Source organism: Pteropus medius, unplaced genomic scaffold (assembly GCF_902729225.1).
Source record: "Pteropus medius unplaced genomic scaffold, Ma_sr-lr_union100, whole genome shotgun sequence".
In the NCBI taxonomy this organism is placed as follows: domain Eukaryota; kingdom Metazoa; phylum Chordata; class Mammalia; order Chiroptera; family Pteropodidae; genus Pteropus; species Pteropus medius.
The window spans coordinates 5153657-5170829 of NW_024350325.1; the positions used below are offsets into that span (position 1 = coordinate 5153657).

Consider the following 17173-nt stretch of genomic DNA (forward strand, 5'->3'; position numbering starts at 1 on the left):
GGAAAAGATATGGAAGCAAAGCCTGCAGAACTTTAAAGAAACATTTCTGAGTCTACTACTGCACACACCCGATTGTTGGAGACATCAATATTTTATTCTATGTAATATGCTACAAGATATGTTTAGAAGCTTTTTTAAAAACATTAACTAGCCACCTATCATGGCAAACTAAAACCTCTGTAATGCAAATAGTAAGTAAAATTACATAACCTTAAGTATTAATCACATAATTAATCAGAAAATTTTAATAGTAACTACATTACTATTAAGAATTGAATATACATTAATACTTATTAGATTGTTTAAACTACTGAGCATTTTTTAATGTTCCACAAATTTAAGTTAATTCATTATAAGATTTCACAAAATTAGACACAAAACATGCTTCCTAGAAAGGCACCTGGATTATGACTAATTATTAAGAATTGTTATTAAAAAAAAAAACAAAAAATATCAGACACTAAGTTCAATAAAAATTATTTTTAAATACTGGAATATTTCCATTTTAACATAATAATATTATAAGAATAATCATGATTTATATATCATATCAAAGTATAAAAGAATATGTTCACCTAGAAATCATAATTTCCTTGGAAACTGGTTTTAGGAAGTAATTATAGTTTAATAGTTAAAAGCATGGATTCTATAACAGCTAAATCCCAGATATTTGACCTTATGCAAATTGCTGAGTATGCTTTCCAGGCTTCAGTGAGGGTAATATGAGTATTCATCTCATACAGTAGTAAGTGAATATATGTGAAATTTTTAGAAAACTTCTTGAAGCATAGCATGCATTATGTATATGTTAGTAATTGGATTTTTTATTAGATCTACATGTAAGTAATTCTGTACCCTTGACCGAGCCTCTGGGTTTTACTTTCCTTATCTATGAAATGAGTATTTGCTGGATTGCTTCCATGGCTCTTTTTTAGTCCAAGTCTACAGGTAGAAACTATTTTTACCATTAGAGAAAGAAATTAGTTGATTAATCCTCTGGTTCATTAAATTCCCCACTATTCAGCAGTCCTGACAAAATGACATGTGATTTGAGTTTTTGACATCTTAACCACAAATTGTAAGAATATATTTTAGACTTAAAATGAAGAATGTAAATAAGCACAACTAAATCTGCACCATTGTTATGTTTCCATTCTTTCATCAAGAATTTGGCTTATAAAATATTTGATATAAAATTTAATCCACAAAATAATTCAACAAGCCCAATCAGTTGATTTTTGAAAATACTAAACATAAGCATATTTTGTCCCTAAATAAATGGAGAAAAATGTAGATGAGGGTTTTATAATAAATATTTAAAGACCGCTAAAGTGACATGTAATCTTTCATTAAAGGAATTACTACTGTGAACACCTGGGAATTGCTTAATTGACTGCAGATGGTGTAGAATATAAAAAGTAGAACATTACAGATTATTCTCACGTACCAAATTTATGTTTTTTGTCATTGACTTTTTTAGCTTAGAGAATGCTGTAATAGTCTGAGACAATTTAAGAATAAGTATTTTGTAAATCTTAGAGAATAGATCAACAAAACACTTAGGTTCAATATTACACATACATGTTAAAAGATTAAGTGCATTGATGATCAAGTTCATTGTTAATATCAATTAATTAATTCATTTATTTATATTCATTAAAATATTATTAATTAGTTTAATGTTAATTAGTCCATTTGGGCAAACAGTACATTGAAGTAGATGCCTATGATATTAAGAGAAGGATGGCATTCTTAGAATTTAGGATGCTAATTTCTAATCAGTGTAACTCAGGTATGAGAATTACAATGTCTGAAGGAAAAACAATAATGTGCATGTTTTGAAAAGTTATATTACAGAAGTGTTTATATCATTGTTTTAACATCCTGAGTCACTACACTACCTTTTTGGCATAAATTAGTGTTTGTTATTACCCTAAAATCAAAAAACAATATGCATTGTCTCAAATAATTAATTTTTCAAATATGTGTAGAGTTAGGAGTACAGAATCAAGGAATACTGAGAATTTTTTTTCCTGAAGGACCTAGACCAAATACTGAAATAGACGGTTTGGCTAGTCATTTCCAACCTTTGCTGGCCTCTGTCCTCCTTTTCATTTCAGGTATCCCATGCTCTAGGATCAATCATTGCAGTTCTGTAAGGCCAATTGCATTTAATAGTGCTCTGTTTTATGATCCTAATTATCATTCCTGCAAAGTGTTGTCCTCTCCTTCTCTAGACCATAGGTAGACCATAGGTAATCTGCTAAAATCTTCAGGAATACTAATGCTTTGATTGATAGGAAAACATCTGTGAATGTTCTCCCTTCCAGGCAAAACATGTTTCAAAATATGGTCTTTAGTAATAATACCTTTATTTTTTTAATTTTTTATTAAAATTATTACAGTGACATTGGTTAATAAAATCAAATAGTTTTCAAGTATACAATTTAATAATACGTCATATGTATATTGCATTGTGTGTTCACCACTCCAAGTTAAATTTCCTTCCAAACTTTTGACACTCTAGTAATAATGTCCTTAGTGGTCAAAAAAATAAATCTAGACTTGAGTATTTAGGAATGAGGGTGCAAGATAAAGTGAGACATGGTGGTTCTACTAAGACATATTGTAAAAGTGTCATACTCCACCATCTTAGAACTAGCTAGGCCAGTCCATTTCTTTACATGATAATAAAAAAGATAATGTAGATATTTTTTCAACAAATATAATGCAAGAACTTGTTAAATATTTCTAATAATATAATACTGAAGAAAATGATAAGGAGATGAATAACCATTTCGTTAATTCTGTGATTATATGTTATTCAAAATATGCTATGACTATAGCTCAGTGTTTAAATTCTAATGGTAAGAAGATTGTAATGAAATGAAAATGATCTATAACAGTTCAGTAAAGAATAAAAGTAGAATAAACAAAATAGAAGAATAGTTTTTGACATCATATTTTAGATATTTAGTTAGCATTATAGCTAGATGGCTTATCTGAAATTAACTACTGTGCAGTTATACACTGAACCAAGCTTTGTTTTTAATGAGGCTCCATTTGTGGGATCTCAGATTGCAGGTGCATTCAAGTTTCATATATAATTGGCTTATTGAACATTCAATTTTTCATTGGCTTCAGTAAGAAGCTTTTCTTTGAAAATTTGGTTAATGGAGCATACTCTTCACAAATGTAAGATTATGGGACTAATTATCTGAAAACATCCGGTGATAGGAAGCTAAATAAGATTTAGGGTTTTATATGTACACGGAAGATTGTTTACTTCAATACTGGGGACCCCGGGTGAGGTTATAGTCAACTCAGACTACTAAAGAACAATACTAATTCCTGGTCACGTAATAGAGGAAGATGAACTGTGGGGTCCATTACTTATGTTGGCCTAGTTCTATTAATCACATTAGCTTTAATTTTTTCAAGTTTCACTTTGGATTATGTGTCGATTTTTACATGTAGTTTTGGAGAAATTTCAAGTCAGATAATGAATATATCAGAAAAATAAAGCACAGTGCAAACAAAGTTGAGTACAGGAAGAGGGAAAAATGAATGAGAGCAATTCTTATTTCTAAGTATTTATTGGATTCCTGACAATATATTCCTCATAATGAGAAAACAGTATTACCAAATCTCTTAAGACTATTTTAAAATTGTTATCAATTTCTTAATTTTCATTTTTTAGTTATAGTATTTAATAAGCTCTGAATTACTTGCAACCTTTTCTCACAACGTTCTCTTTAGGTGTTTTGCCATATATATATTTTAATTTTATTAAATATATTGGGGTGACATTGGTTAATAAAATTATATAGGTTTCAAGTGTACTATTCGATAATACATCATCTGTATATTGCATTATGTGTTCACCATCCAAAGTCAAATCTCCTTCCCTTTCCATATATTTGATCCCCTTTTCCTTCTGTAACTTCTCTCTTTCCCTCTGGTAACCACCACACTGTTGGCTGTGTCTATTTGTTTTTGTTTGTCTTGTTTGTTTGCCACTTTCAGTTTTATATCGCACATATTAGTGAAATGATATGGTTATCGACTTTTTCCAGCTGATTTATTTCACTTAGCATGATATTCTCAAGATCTATCCACATTGTCATAAATGGCATATTTCATCTTTTCTTATAGCTAAGTAGTATTCCACTGTATATGTATATGAAAGACTATATGCCACCAAATTCAATAATCTAGAAGAAATAAACAAGTTCTTAGAAATATATAACTTTCCTAGACTTAATCACAAAGAACTGGAAAATCTAAATAGACTGATTAACAGTAAGGAAATTGAATCAATCATTGAAAACCTCCCAAAAAGCAGAAGTCCAAGACCAGATGGCTTCACTAATGAATTCTATCATACTTTCAAAGAAGATTTAATTCATATCGCTCTCAAATTCTTCCAAAAAATTGAAGAAGAGTGAATACTTCCCAACTCATTTTATGAGGCCAACATTACCCTGATACCGAAACCTGGCAAGGATAACACACAAAAAGGAAACTACAGACCAATATCTCTGTTGAATACAGATGCAGAAATCCAAAACAAAATGCTAGCACATCAAATACAACAATGGATCAATACAAGATAATACATCACATTCAAGTGAGGTTCATTCCAGGGGCACAAGGATGATTTAACACATAAATTTAACACACTGTGATATGCCACATAAACAAAATAAAGGATAAAAAATAATATGATCATATCAATAGGTACAGTAAAAGCATTTGACAAAATACAACATTCATTTATAATTAAAACATTCAATAAAGCGAGTATAGAAGAAAACTATCTAAACATAATAAAGGCCGCATATGACAAACCCTCAGCTAATATCATACTCAATGATGAAAAACTGAAAGCTTTTCTTCTAAGATCAGGAAAAAGACAAGAATGCCCACTCTCACTACTCTTATTCAACATAGTCCTGGAAGTCCTAGCCAGAGCAATCAGGCAAGAGAAAGAAATAAAAGGCATCTAATTTGGAAATCAAGGAGGAAAATTGTCACTTTTTGCAGATGACATGATTCTTTATATAGAAGAACCTTAAATACTCCATCAAAAAAGTATTAGAAACAATAGGCAAATACAGTAAAGTTGTAGGATACAAAATCAATGTACGAAATCCATTGAGTTCCTATACACTAACAATAAAATATCAGAAAAGAAATGAAAAGAAAATTCTCTTGCAATTGCAACAAAAAATAAAATAAAATACCTAGGAATAAACTTAACAAAGGATGTGAAGGACCTATACACTGAAAACTTCAAGACATTATTAAAATAAATTGAAGAAGATACAAAGAAATCGAAAATATTCTGTGTTCATGGATTAGAAGAATCAATATAATTAAAATGGCCATATTACTTAAAGCAATATATGGATTTAATTCAATCCCCATCAAAATGGCCATATTACTTAAAGCAATATATGGATTTAATTCAATCCCCATCAAAATGGCATTTTTTAAGAAATAAAACAAAAAACATCAACATCAAATTTGTATGAAACCACAAAAAAAAAAACAAATAGCCAAAGCAATCCTGGCGGGGTGAGAGTGCGGGTGAGACAAACAGAGGTATCACACTCCCTGCCTTCAAATTATACTACAAAGTGACAATATTTTGTCATATATTTGCCTGAAGTCTGAATCTTGTACATTCCCTTCATGTATTGATCCAATTTTGGCGTGGCTTGTTTTCAATCTTCCATTCACATGTCTGTTGCCTGCTTTTTTTCTAAATGCTCATAAACACATCAGTCCAAAATGGATTTAATATTTCATCTTCCTTTATCCCTTCCCCAAGGAATTAAAACCTGTTAATAACTCATAATTTCTAAAACCTATCTTCTCTTATGTCACAATATTTAGAAATACTCTATCATTTCAAATCTTTTTCTATTTTGTGTCATTCTACAAAGATTACTGAAAATAATTTACAGAGCAGTCATAATGCAAATTACTTGGGAGGGACATGGGGAGCAGGAAGTTCTAAAAACAATAAGCTTACTTTCTCCCACATCCTGTCTTTCTGAGTTCTTATGATTGGGTCTTCTTATTTCATCGCCTGCAGGCTCATTCCTCACGCAATTTTTACTTTTAACTAAATCTACTTTAACTGAATCAGTAAATTTATTAACAACTTAAGACACACTGGAAAATTCTGAGTAAATATATATCTGGATAATAAAGCCTTCAATATTATACGCTAAGACATCAATCATACATATTTTCACATTAAAAACTCTGAGGAATCATAAACTGTAATAATTACAATATTAAAATAAAAGATACTGGCAACACCACATGCTAGAATGGATGATAGAAACTGGAATTCTGATCCACTACTGCTGCAATGCAAAATGATACAGCCACTATGAAAAAGTTTGCCTGTTTCCTGTAAGGTTAACAAGATCACACAGAACTTGTTAAATTTCTTTAGGAAACCTTTGATAAAGTCTGTGGTACACGTTTAACTACATTTCTTTTGCGGGTGTTAGCATATGAATAATAAATGATCATTTGCTGCTAAGATCCTTATTAATTTTACAGAAATAACTAAGTTCTGATTGAAATTACTGATTGAAAGTGTGTTAGATTAGACTCATTTTATTTTTAGTCTTAAGATTGATAAAATTATTTGCAAATAATTTCCAGCTGGTACCACTATCACTAACCCTTTTTACCCAACTGTTTTTGTCATCTGTATTTTTTATCTAACTTATATGATGTGCTCCTTTAACATATCACATATATACAGATAACTCCCAAATCTCCCTCTCTAAATTTTCCTCTTTATTCTTCAAACTGTTTTTTGGTTATGTCTACCTGATGAGAGCGCTGACCTCAAACTCAACATAAATTTACTGTTTGGTACTTTAAGAAGCTAACAAATAATTTACATCTGCCTCAGTTTTTAATTTTAAAAGATAATGGTAGCTAAGTTTTCTTTCAACACTAATAGTTAATATTTGTAGAGTTTATTTTTAATTTAATGAAACTAATCTGCTGCCCTTCAAAAAGCAGCTCCTATTTGTTTTCTCATCGATAATCAGCTGATCATTTAGAATAGCCCATACCTTCTTTGAATGCATCACTAAATAAGTTACCTCTGCTTTGGAACAATGTCCTTAAAGATCAGTGAAAACAGAAATTATCTCTGGTATGCATTTGTTGAAATCACATGGATAACAAAGAGAACAAGATGAATGCAAACAATGTAAAACTACTGAAAATTAAAGACTCGATTGAATAAAGTATTTATGGTTCTTAAGAGTAAGTAGTTTCAAAAGAGAATGTGTTTAGAATATAAAAGGAAAAGATGCTGCAAGGCTGATTTAGTGCCAAATAGAAGTCACGAGGTCACTGGATGAGCAAAGAAAATGATGTGCCTTTTCAAAATACACCAAGAATTTTCTTATGAGTAGAATATTTAACAGATTGAGGCAAATGTTAGTAGGATCACAGTATAAGTAACAAGAAAAAATAGTTTTGAAAGAGAATCTAATAAGTGTTTCAGAGAAAGAATACCATGTGACGTTAGAAATAATTTAATGATTATGATTTAAATGGGTTTTCTGGCCTCCTTCCATTCTCTCTTGTATTATGCCTCTTTACCCCTGGTCATTTTATAATTTTAATGGTAACATAATAAAAGTTTTTCTATGTCTGAACATTAATGGATCTGAATTTAGATTTTTTTTTCTGTGTTGCAGACATATTCAAAGTAAAGACATATTAGAAATAAAGCAATGTTTTATAACATTATTGATCTTTTACACAATGGATAGATTTCAAGAAGCACAAAGATATATGACATATTAAATAATAACTGTGAGTTTTGGCACAAAGCTATAAAAGACACAATTAGAAAGTTTAAATTCTTTTTCAGTCCACTGTCCCTGCATACCTCTAGCCTTCAGAGCTGAAAATATTTCTTCTGCATCTGTCACCAGGTTTATACACACTACATAGTCCCTAGTGCTCTTTTATCTGCTGACAAGGAGAATACTAAAACTTACTACAGTATGACCAAGTTCTCTTCTGTCCGTGGTATTTCCATGCCCTTGTAAATACTCTTGCTCTTTTATCTGCTGACAAGGAGAATACTAAAACTTACTACAGTATGACCAAGTTCTCTTCTGTCCGTGGTATTTCCATGCCCTTGTAATAAAGTAACAATCTACTTTATTCAATTTAGTAATTGATCTACTTTGTTAGGAAAGGTAGTTTGCGTATGAAAAAACTAGTCTTAAACTTGAAAAACTGGTTGGGTCCATATTGCATCCTTTTTAATATAAGTCCAAAAACTTTGTGGTGTAAATTAGAAATAAAGTGGTGAATGGGTATCAGTAGAGTTTGTCTAGACAATGAAAGCACATTTATCGTGTTGTAGTTTGGGATTCTTGGAAACAGAGATGGCCATCTAGGTGAGAAAGTATATATAGGAAGGTGCTTTTGAAAGATAAGAGAATGAGGAAGGTAGGAAGACAGGACTGGGCAGGGGAAGAAGCTGATCCTTAATGTCCTTCAGTTGAAGCCTCAGCCTATCCTACGAGGAAGATATGAACCCTATATGCTGTTAGGGATTCAGAATCAGTTCAGAATGTCCTGAGAAGCAGAAAAGCATCAGAGTGAAGACCACGGACTTTGGAGCCATGCTACATAAGTTTAAAATCTCATGCCACCGTTTACCAGCTGTGTGATTTAGACAGGTGAGTTAACCTCTCTGTGCTTGTTTTTCCTAACTATAAATTTGGCATAATGATAATACTTGACTTGTGGGGCCATTTCGATCATTAAGGGAGTTGATGTAAGTGATGGTCTTAGCACATATTAAGCACTACAGAAATGCTAGCTGCTGTAGTTACTAGTAATGGTAGTATTACTTTTTAATGAGAGAATAACTAGAAGATAAGCTTTACTCAGAATTACCATAATTTTTATCTGATGGTATGGATGATCACTCAAGGTAACATTTAATTCTAGCATCTTAAGGCTAAGTGTTATCATTTGATTTATCAGTGTGGGCAGCTGCTTCCATGTGTCATGCCATTCACAACTGCTGCTGGGCGATAAGCACAATTAAATTACCCATAACATGGCCTTTAACCAGTCACTGATAGGACATTAAGGTTTTATATGTGTTCCCTTTAGTTTTCTGATATTCCAAACAGCTCATTAATTTTGTAAGAATATAATAATTTTAGATGTAAATGTTTAAGATGAACATAAAAATGAATAGTGAATAATGCTTTCTCTTAATTGTATTATTTTGCATTGCTATTTTATTAAAAATTTGCAATAAAAACAATCTGAACTCTATAACATACATCTTTATTTGTTAAAGTTACCATTTTCTCTCCAAATTAACTTACAAATATGAAGTAATTTAAAAGGAAATACTAATGGATATTTTGCAACTTTATTAAATATTTCCAAAATAATACAATTTAAATGAAAACCTGAGAGGATTTTTATTATGTGTACATCAAATATTAAAGGCACAATAACCAATACAGTTTGGGATTAGATAGATCAAAAACAATCAAACAAAATATAAAGCTGCAATTTCTTGTCTGTTTATTCATTATATCCATCTTTCATTTATGAATTTAAACATCTTTCTAATAAATGTGTAGATTTGTTAGTTAATCCAGCATTTGGGGCAAATCTGGGCCTGCTTTTATTGATTGATTTTTTTGCCCAGGTACAAACATATTTTCTTCCTTCTTTGCATGTTTCATAATTTTTTTGAGGCTGGATTTAATTGTCTTCACATAAAGAATGGTGTTGATGCTTTGGGATAGGCAATGAATTTATTGGCATAGCAGCTAGATTCTGTTTAGATTTCATTTCAGACTCGTTAGAGTGAATCTTGAGTAGCCTTACTGCAGAGTTAAGGTAATTTACTCTGGGATCTCAACGGAAGTACCTGCATTCTAACTAGTTGGAAGTTTAACATCTTTTAGAGTTCTACAATCTTTGTAGTCTTTGTTCAGCTCACACATTGCTTAGTGATTCTTCGTTAATAATTATCATGTAGTATCACCCTGTGTTTGTACAGCGCCATGTTTGTACAAAGACTTAAGCATATCCTTTTAAACTTGGCTCCCTTTCATCATTTACACTGCCCCTGAAATTTTAGTCCTCTTAGCATTTCTGAAATCTAATCCCCCTTTCCTCCACTCATCACTGGGCTTTATTTACCTGTGTTTTGATTGGTAAATCAAATTTGAAATGAAGCAAAAGTTCATCTTGTGTTTTTTTCTCTCAGATCACCACCCTGTTCTGCCTTTTGTCAGATATCTGAAAAACAATCACTCCATGTATTTTGTCCAATTTTATAATAGTTATGTGAGAGAATAATTCCAATACTCATATTTTTTATCATGGCCTTCGATGGCCATTGAGAGATGTGTTGTCAATAAGGTCATTAACCAATAATCTGTTTTGTGTTTGTTTGTTTGTTTTTTTTAACTTGGTGGCAGGATTGTACCTTTCTACCTACTTAGAAACAGACTTGATGATATAATTTCCATTGGCCAATAAAATTAAAAGTGATGTGTTAGTTCTAAATGAAAGTTAAGAGACAGTGATCAGTTTGCCATGTCTCTTTCCTTTGTTACAACCTTGAAAACATGTGTTGAGTCTCTGTTTTGATTTTTGGGTGACTAGTGTGATGAAAGCACCCTGATGACTCATGCTAGAATAGAAATAAGTGTGAACAAGAAACAAACATTGCAGATTAAGCCTCAAATTTGAGGAATTGTTTTATTGCATCATAAACTAGATCATTTGTTCTGTTATAAGAGCTTTAACTCAAGCACACTATCTGGTCTTTTCCCAGAAACGCAAGTCCGTTTAATTCTTTGGGAATCAAAAATAGTGCTTTTTAAAGCAAACAACTCTGAAAATTCCATGTAATCATTTAAAAATATACATTAGCTATAACAAATCAATAAAAATGCATATTTTCCTAACTCTAACAATTTATTATGATCAGATTATAATAAAAACTGTAATTTATAGTAGAATATCTTGAATTATTTATCTTGAAGTTTATTCTTGTTTAGTATTTAACTTATTTATAAAACTAAAACTATGTTCCCATTAAATGAAATTCAGAAACAAGACAATAGGTTATTACTAAGAGGAAATATAATAAAACTATTTTTATGTAAGATCTGTCAATAAGCACATCTTAAAATTTCTTATTAAAGAGCATAAAAGATAGTGTAAATAAATATACTAGGAGTTACACTGCAGACAGCTAGTGACTTTTTCAATGATATTTTCAAGAATACAGTTCTCTAGAATGGTTCCCATGTAAGTTATTTTACATTAGAAAAGTAAGTACATATGCTGTTAAGATAACTTTCAGTATGATCTTTAGATGATAAATTAATTGTCAAAGTAGAATGTTTTTGAAAATAGAGAAAAAATTATGATATTTTGCAGGGAATTTATACTTAATTGATACCCATGAGATTGCATTATTAATTGAATACATCAGCAAATTATACTACCATAAATGAAAAAGTTGTATTATATATTACTTAGAGAAAATTTGCATAAAATATATTAGAAAACTGTTTGTACCAACATATTTCTTTTGCTCGTGTTTGGTATGTAACATAGATACATCTCCTTAATATGTTAATTGTCATTTACAGGAAAATACATGTTAGAAAAAAATTATGGAAAATCATATAAAACCACAGAAGATCAGAGCAAGCTGATGCATAAGAAAGTAGAAGAAATTCTGAGGACTTACTAGTTTCTCTTTCTTATGAAACACATATTAGAAATATAAAAAGTAATAGACTGAACTGGGAGACATTTTAATTGAATATTATCAAGAAATGTTTTTTTAACTTCCATGTTCTATCACTACATGTTCCATAAATTATATAGTCCATTTTAGCTTTTATCAGTGTCTGTTGAGAAGAAGTCAGGGAATAAGAGATGATCAGAGGACACTAGGAATTTGATTCTATGTTTATATAATTATTCTATCAAATAGTATTTGTTCATTGAATGTGGCATGCCATTTTTTATTTCTGTTTCTATTTTATGAATTGAAAAAGCATGAATGCTTATGAGGTATAAACAATTTTTAGAGAATGACATCTCACCCACCAACTTTGCGCCATCTACATTTTGAAATGCTGTAATTTTATTTTTGTATACTATGTAAAAAGTAGAATATTTTGCACATTGGGCTCCTTAAACAAAATAATAGGTCAAGAATGTCCATTTTCATTTCTCTTAGACAACACAGTCAATAGAAGTAGGATAAAGAGGCGGATTTTACCTGATTCAAAGTTCATAGGGGCTAGGCCCAGGAAAAACAACATAGTAGTGTGTGAAGTGGCTGGCTAGATAATAATGTTCTCGTTGTTGTTATTATTATTACTATGAATTACCAAAAAGAAAAATATACAAGTGTAAAAAATTATATTTCTACTATTAAGGCTGGATTTGACAAAATCTAAATAGAAATTTAGTTTGTCCAATACAAAAGGCTACACGAGAATTTACCTCAGTATATTATAGTGCCCATCTCCACAGCATTATTTTAGGAATCCTAGAGTCCTAGTGTGTATGCATATGTAAATATTTTTTAATTAAATACTTAATTAGATACTGATGATTTTTTTGTAGAGAGATACAGTGATTTTCAAATGTGAAGATTTCTAGAACTCCTATTCAATAGAGAGAAAGAATGCATGAAAACATGAGAAAATAGAAAAAAGAGTAAAAACTGCAACTCAAAGAAACCCAAATCAAAATTTATATACTATCCAGCATGGGTGTGGTGAGTAATTTATTGATTCATGTAATGGGAAAGTCTAGAGTAGGATTCATTTTCCTCTGACGGCATCCATTTGTTTAAGCAGTTATTCAGGAATGTCTTTCTTTCCTTCTCTTTCTCTTTCTGTTCCTTTACCTCCTTTTCACTGAATGGCTGAATTCTCAGGCAGACTTTTTTCATATGGGAGCTAACCTTAAAAGTTTCAACTTTTTATCATGGTCAGTGTCTGTGATCTGAAAAGATGAACGTGCCTCTTTTCAAAACTTAGAACAAAAATCAAGAGAGTTTTTGAGTCACCTGCTTATGCATGAATTAATTGCTTTGGTCAGAGAGAATAACATCCCTATGAGAAATGGACCACTTTTAAAGAGAGAGTCAGCCCCATGTGCCCCATGGACCGAGTCTATTGTCAGTAAAGGAGACGAAGGAGCACTGGTATAAAAGAGAGGTTCAGTAATCAGAGAATTGTAAATCGAAACCTTAGTGGCCTTTTACACACTCGAATTGGCAAAAATTACAAAGTCTGATAACACTGAGTGTTTGCAATGAGGCAGAGCTACGGGAACTCTCCTACTCACCAAGGGAAATGTGAATTGATAAAACCAGTTTGGAAAGCAGTTCCTTACTATCTAGTAAATTCGAAGTGCATTGTATTTACTATCCTACACCTAAATATAAGCTCTAGAAAATTTTGCCTGAGTAGAGAAGACTTGTAGGAGAACATTTACAGCATCATTGTTACTGATTCTAATATCCTAGAAACAACCTAGATTATCAGTGGAGAATGGATCACTAACTTCTGGTATATCAGTATATTATAGCTTTGAAGATAAATAAACCAGAGCTACATGTATGAAAATAAATGAATATCACAAATCTAATACTGTATGAAAAAATCCAGTCACTGAAAAATACAAGTAATTTAAAGGGCGCGGGCAGGCGCGGGCACGATTTGAGGTTGGGGCTGTTAAGACGAATCTCTGGCAGGATCCTATGAGGACTGCAAACACCAAAGGCTCAACAGCTTTTGTTCTGAAACAGGCCTCCCACTTTCCCACTCAATACACTTCGCATGCTAGTTTCTGATGGCTCGCAGAGTAAAATAAAGCACAGTGCTTATTTATATTTATGTTTTATGAAAACAATTCTTTTGTTTTGAATTTGTTTTGGGGTTTTTTTTGGCTCGTGATAATTCTAAATCAAGAATTTCAGAACACTGAATTTAGTTGACTGTTGAATCTTCTTTTTGTTTTTCTCATGAGAATTTCTAATCTTTTAATACTTTTTTCAAGACCTAGAAAATATTGACAGACATATAAAATTCTAGAGAAAAAAATCCATTAGGATATGCTTGAGAAAAACACACTAGAGACAATCACAGATATTTATTTTGAGCTATGCCTTGTTTTCTTAAACCAATACTAAATAGTACCAAAAGGCCCCATGGTAGTATATCGTGTTAGCCCCTTTGGAGATTTTTATTGAAGAAAATTTTTCAATTCATGTGTTTGACTGATTTAATGTAGAAAATGCAAAGATAGTAGATGAATTATTTGACCCTCTCTACTTGACAATAAAACATGCCTTTGGCTACTAAATATAAGAAACGTGAATGTTCCAAAACAGCAATGGAACAGTCTCTGAGGGGAACAAGAAATTTGTCTTGATGCTGTTTGGTTTGTTTGCTTTTGAAGAATATATATAGAATATTACATGAACTAGAGAAAATATTTGGATATATATTGAATACTTCAATTCTTTATGGAACCTGTTATTTTGCTTACATATTTTCTCTCTTTTCCTACCAATTCTTACTTCTTCTATCCCTAACTATTCTTTATTTGATTTTGAAGTTGCTGACATAAACTTCTTCAGAGATTGTCCTAAGGAAGCAGTTAGTCTTTATTCTCTAGTTAGCCTGTTGGTGTTTAGGATGAATAATAAAAAACAGAATTGCCTGGATAACCCTGTTTCCCAGGATCGATTTGCTAAGGAATCAGAACTCCTTACCGAGAGTCATTCAGGCATGTTGCTCTCTGAGAGTTCTGGAAACCTCATTGGTTGGAATACATTTGAACTGGACATCACTGCACCTGAACAACTGGATCCTGAGTTGAACTAGTGTAAAGAATATGTGATACTAGGAACATGCAAAACAGCATAAGACAATACAAAGCATGCTAAGATATAATAAATTTGGTTTCGTATAGTCTAATACCTTAGCATTAAACATAAGTATTCACAACAATGCAATAAGTGCCCAATCACATATATTTACTGTTTTCCATTTGCAGAAAAACAATGTACAGAAGCACAATACATTCAAAATTTTTTCTGATTTAAAGTGTTTATTTACTATCAATGCATTGCTAATTGCTTGCAATTTGCCTTCTGTGATTATACTGATATGTTGAATAGAGTGTAGTCTGCAGTAATTATATATATATGTGTGTGTATATACATATATAGATCTATCTATCTATCTATCTATCTATATACACACACACATACTTAATTGGATAATTCTGCCTGTATTTATTTATGACCTAGGTGCATCTCTTCTATTCTGAGTACATAAATATTTTCTTATTTGCTTTGCTTATTTAAATTTAATGAATTAAGATTTCGACTCACTTTTTCATACCCAGACACTCTACTTATACTTCTAATAGTTTATGACATACAATATAACATTTTATGTTAATAAAATATCCAATATAACATTTTTATGTTAAAAAAGTATCTCTCGTATAACGACATTAAGTATTATGTTAAGAAAAGTTTTGCTAGAGTGTATACATATTGTTTGTGCATATATTGTGTATATGTGTGTGTGTGTGTGTACAAAATATGAGAGAGTGAGAGAGAGGTACATTAACTTACTATACATAATGTGAGTTAATTTACCATGATATCATTAAAATCAGTGACATATTGTGTGGATAAACTCACCCAATAATTAACTATATTTGAAGGAAGCAACATAGCATATGTGTTAAGGTTTTATGTGTATAATATCTATGATATCTTTTGGGCAGCTCAGATTTAGTGTATATCTGAGTCCCTTGAAGAAAGTTCGAAATAGGCCTCAAAACTCAGAGATAACATTTTTGAAGACATCGTCCTCAACCATAGTTTTTAAACATAACCCAGTTGGGCTACTATGTTCAAAGATTAAAAGCACGATATAGACACACTAGACAGACTATAATTAGAAGACCACATACTCAACTGAATATAGGATGCTGAAATAATGTTTGCAAGATCAAATGCAATGACTGTAATCAAAGTTAATAGGTCATCCAGGTTTTTTCCAATGTTGTCATTAAATTCCATAGGAAAGATCTTTGCTTTAATTTTTAAAAAATAAATAAATAACAGATTTTTTAAGTAGAATTTACACTGTTTTAAATTTGATAGCCCATAAAGTTAACACAAATGTTATCTTAACATTGTCTTCCTGAAGCTTTTCAAATTTTCTGTGTGGACCTGAAAACACGTATGTAGTTTTAGAGTATAAGAAAAATATACATCTTGTTTTCAGAGAAAGCATCCCACATGTCAGGGTTTGGAATTACATTTTTCCTTTGGTTAAGTGCTCCCCAGAAGCTATGATGTGAGAAGGTATAAGTTACTAAAGCCAGTGGGTAGGGGTTGGGAGGAGGGCTAAGGTGGGGATGAGCACTAAAGAAAAGTAAAGAAAGCTAAAGTCTAGAATTCAACCTGTCTAACATTCTTCTACTAAGTGGCCACTAGAAACCAGACACAATTTTAAATTTGGAGGATATCTTGGAATACAAAGAAGATCTCATGTTTTGAATTCCACAAAGTCGTATATTTAACAAGTCATAGCATTACATTTTCTTAGTTCAAGCTGCTATAACAAAATGCCATAGGCTTGATGGCTTAAACAACAGAAATGTATTTCTCGCAGTTCTGAAGGCTGTGAAGTCAAACATCATGGTTCCAACAGATGCAGTGTCTGGTGAGAGGCTCCTTCCTGGCTTACAGATGACCAACTTTTGCTGTGTCTTCGCTTGGGGTGTCACAGAGAGAGAGAAAGCAGTTTATTTGTGTCCTTTTATAAGGGTACTAATTCCATTCACAAGGGCTTCACCTTCATGACTTAATTACCTCCCAAATGCCCCACCTCTTAATACCATCACATTGGGAGGTAGGATTTCAACATATGAATTTTGGGCAGACAAATATTGAATCTCTAGCATATGAAAAAACAAATAAAAGGAAGTATGCACAAAGTTTTGTATGCCTAGGTCCTTGTGCCTGCATTGTACCTTACAAGAGTTTCTGATGTAGATAGCCGAG

At 31.5% G+C, this 17173-nt stretch overlaps 1 protein-coding gene across 1 annotated transcript in view; it reads left to right on the plus strand.

Annotated features, from left to right (window-relative positions):
• SGCZ (sarcoglycan zeta) overlaps positions 1-17173 on the plus strand; it is a 541352-nt gene that overhangs the window by 478861 nt on the left and 45318 nt on the right. The window lies entirely within an intron of this gene.